The sequence below is a fragment of the Ananas comosus genome, linkage group 10 (assembly GCF_001540865.1).
Source record: "Ananas comosus cultivar F153 linkage group 10, ASM154086v1, whole genome shotgun sequence".
Classification (NCBI taxonomy): Eukaryota; Viridiplantae; Streptophyta; class Magnoliopsida; order Poales; family Bromeliaceae; genus Ananas; species Ananas comosus.
Genome location: NC_033630.1, coordinates 10690317 through 10694761, shown reverse-complemented (window position 1 = coordinate 10694761; position 4445 = coordinate 10690317). Strand labels below are relative to the sequence as shown.

Genomic DNA, 4445 nt, shown 5'->3' with positions numbered 1-4445 from the left:
AGGTTGCCACTTTTTCAAAACAACCCATTATTGGTAGTAGTAGATGTAGGCTTTGGACTTTTGTTGGAAATGGTCTATAAGCATGTTCACTTACCCTCCTCTCATTCCTTACCTTGTAGCTGTAGCCTCCTCACAAACTCTCCCTAGCTAATCAGTTCTCAACCAAGAAGAGCCTTTTCTCCTTTATTTTTCTTTTTTTTTTAAAAAAAATTTATTTTAAGGAGGCCAGGGGCAAGATATGTCGGAAAAGAAGGGGCCAACAATAAACAACGTGGAGAGGAGGAGATAACGGAGCTACGGCGAGGGCCGTGGACGCTCGAAGAGGACGAGCTCCTCATGCGCTACATTGCGTACCACGGCGAGGGCCGTTGGAATCTCCTTGCTGGTGCTCCGGTATACATATACATATAAATATATATATTTAGTTCAATCCTAATAAGCCATGCTTGTTGTTTAGTCACTAGCTATGTTGTAGTACGTACTTGGTGATGTCGATTTCCTTTCCTTTACCCGGCTGCTGTAGGATTGAAGAGGACCGGGAAGAGCTGCAGATGCGGTGGCTGAATTATTGAAGCCCGATATCAAGCGCGGAAATTTAACCCCGAGGAGCAGTTCCTCATCCTCGAGCTCCATTCCAAGTGGGGAAATCGGTAAGCTCGATCGATCGATATATGCGTGTTAATTAGTTAGTTACAATCAAGTGACGATCGATTATTTACGGAGTTTTTATTATACTGATGTAGGTGGTCTAGGATCGCGCAGCACCTTCCGGGGAGGACAGACAACGAGATCAAGAATTATTGGAGGACGAGGGTGCAGAAGCAGGCGAGGCAGCTCAAGATCGACGCCAACAGCACCATGTTCCGCGATGCGCTCCGGTGCTACTGGATGCCGAGGCTCCTCGAGAAGATCGGCTCTCAAACCTCTCGATCCCTTCACGATCCCTTTTCGACCACCCCGACCGCCGCCGCCGCTGCCACTGCCGCCGCCAACGCCAACGCCTCATCGCTCAGCCAAGACCGCCACCACGTTCATCATCCGCCTTTCCTCGATCCGATCGTACCGCACCCTCTCGAGTGCTCGCGCTCGTACGACATCTCCGGGTCGGAGAATTATAGCCCGAGCACTTCCTCGGGGTCGACCGCGCTCCCGCAAGTCCCGCAATTCCCCGAATTCCCGTCGAGCCCGACCGACGAGCTCAACGGCGTCGCTTTCGACGCTCTTCTCGGCGGGCACAGCAGTCACGGGTACTACCACCAAGAGCTAGATGGGTTGGACCTAGCGTCACTATCGTCGTCTTCGCTTCTCGGCTATGCGAGCACCAATTGTGGTGTGAGTGTGGCGAGTAGTAATAGTTGTCTCGATAGTGTTGGCGATAGCAGCTTCTGGAGCTGTGCGGATGAGTTGTGGCATGGTAGAAAGCTTAACGAGTGGGGTGGAATCTAAAGAGAGTTGTTGCTTGTGGAGTTCTCTCACCATAAAGGGGAGTCCCGTTATAGTGTAAAAACTTTTGGAATGTATCATTTTGCGTGTGTGTACTTATTAGAGTGCGTTTTAAGAGGTGTATATGAAAGTCCTTTTCTCCAACAAGTGACCGTGCTTTTGTATAGGGAAGAGAATGGATTGGCTCTTGGACTCGAGTATACTTTCTCATTGTACCACCTAAGGGGTCTCATGAGAGGTCACTTCACTTCGAATCAAGTCGCTGTGTATGTGTGTGTGTTTTAATTGGAGCTGGCCCAAGGGTCCTCCTATGGAAGATTTTTTAGAACATATATATCAGTTACATTACTGATATAGCAACACAAACCAATCTAATTATTAAAAAAATATTTTTACTTTACTTTTAACTCGAGGAATAATATGATTGATTGTTTATAAATAATATAGTGTGACTGATATATATATATATAGTAGAATCTCTCCCTCCTGTGATCCTTTACTCTCTCATCACCGTCATAATTAATATATCATCATCCATTGAGTTGGTTTCATGGGAAGTGAAAACTCTGGCGTGGATTTAATTACTTATCGCGGAAATAGTGTTGTATATCAAAATATTTGCTGCCACATTTGGCTGTTTTAGCCTAGCCTAGCTAGTTTAGGAATATGTTGTTATTTGATGCTTTAGAGGGCCAAAAAATTAACAACTCCAATTTTAAGTAACAGAGTGAAAAGGCCGAAACAATTTTAACTTTTCTAGATCTTCTAAATAATGGATCAAAATGGATTTGTTTAGCCAGCACGATCTACATATGTAATGGATCCAATTTTATACAATTTCACTAAGTTCGGTGTTTTAGGTATCATTTGGTTCGGGAATAAGTTATTTTAGGCTATCTTTTGGACAGGTACAGTACAATTCTTGGGATAAGTAAGAATAAAATCAATTTTGCGTTTGGATAAAAACTAAGTTTTTCTTGGAAATAAGCAAAATGGCGTATGGATGGTTAGATTAGAATAGTAAGGATAAGAATAATTATAATTTTAATATAATAATATTTTATCTAATTAATTAATAAAAATATTAATTAAATAATAATTCAACTTGCTTAATTTACTAATTAATCATGAATATTGCTAAATAACGCTAAATTTAATTAATAGATCAATTAGTAATTAATAATTTAATTAACCAGAAGTAATTTAATAAATTAATTAATAAATTAGTTAATAACAGTAAGATAATTAAATTAGTCAAAATATTAATTAATTAATCAATACAAATATTGGTTTTGTCAAATAATTAATTATTTAAGGGTGTAAATTAATAATTAATTAATCAATATAAATTGGTCATGTCAAATAATTAATTAATCAATATAAATTAGTATAGTAATAAATAATTAATTATTTAATTAGAAAATTAATTAAAATAATAAATTAATTACTCAAATGGCTAATTAAATATTTAGCGTAATAAATTAAGTAGTACAATTAATAAGTTCATAATAAAAATAATATATTATAATATATAACATATTATGTCTATATAATTCAGTTTTAATTCAATTTTCAATCTTAATAAAACTTGAAATTAAATCATATGATAGCACTATTCCGTCAAAATGGTATAATAGTAAATCCCAAGCTATTTCGGAATAGCCGGGAATAACAATATTTGACCGGAATAAATATCCCGGCCTAAAAACATACAATTTGGTGGGATAGCGGGGATAACTTTCGTTATTCCTACTTTATCCCGAATCAAATGGGATCTTATGGTTTAGCTCTAACATACTATATACGAATAACATGATTAAAGGATAAATTAAATTAACCATTAGTTGGTTATCGCTGAATTTCTAGTAAAGTTAGACTTAATTAAGCCATCAAAATACAATTAGTGTCAATTAGGTATTGTACTTCTTTCAATTAGCTTAATGTTTATCGTGACCTCATGCACTTGAAATAAATCAAAACTGGGTTTTTAACTAACTAAAATTTGGCGATTGAACAAAAGTTTAACACCTTAGTTACAGAAATAGGAGTAGTAGTACTTTTATACTTGTTATTTTTCGGTACCATTCATTCACTCCTCTTTAGCAGCTCAAATTTAATTTTTTTTAAATTATAACCTACAATAACAGGTCACTTTGGGAGACGTACCGGTTAACAAGTATCTCAAAGAAGGATATTTTTGTCTTTTAATACATGGGTAATTTAATAATTTTACCTCTACTACATTATCAAAATCGTTATTTTCTCTTTGTTTCCTTTTTCTCTCTCTTTATTTCCTTACAAATTCAATTTGTAAGGAACTAAAATTTAAAAAATTGACTAAAATCTGAAAAATTTTAAAGGTAAGATCAAAATCAATTTAATAAATCAAATTAATTCGACTGATCAAATTGATAAAATATACAAATAGCTTAGATTTGTTCAACATAAATTTATTTAATTTATCTATATTTCTAATTTTGTTTACTCTAGTAACACTCTATGGTGGAGATTTATTATAAACTTAAAATTTAAATTATATAGCCCAAATTTATTTATTAGTAAGTTTAAATTGTACTATACTATTTAGATTTATTGGAGGTACGTTTCTGTATATTTTTTAGGTTCTAAACTTCAAATTAATTTACTTTGATTTCATCTTATATTTTAAATTACAATACATGATCTTATTATTTTAAAAGATCAATTTTTACTATTAAAATTTGAATTAATTTTGCCCATACAATTCTATCCTAAGAATAAATTTGAGCTATACCCTATATTTCTAATCAATTATCCACATTAAAATTTTTAAATAGTGATAAAGAATTAATATCTAAATTAGAAAAATTGTTAAATTTTTTTAAATATAATAAATTTTTGGAATTTAAATATTTGCCCACGTTCAATTTTTTAAAATTAGTAGTACAAAATTAATGTCTAAACAAGATGAATTCACAATTTTGTTAAACATATTAAATATGTTAAATTTAAATATTTTCCAA

The 4445-nt window shown here is 33.9% G+C and overlaps 1 pseudogene; it reads left to right on the top strand.

Annotated features, from left to right (window-relative positions):
- LOC109716231 lies at positions 337-1701 on the top strand (annotated as a pseudogene).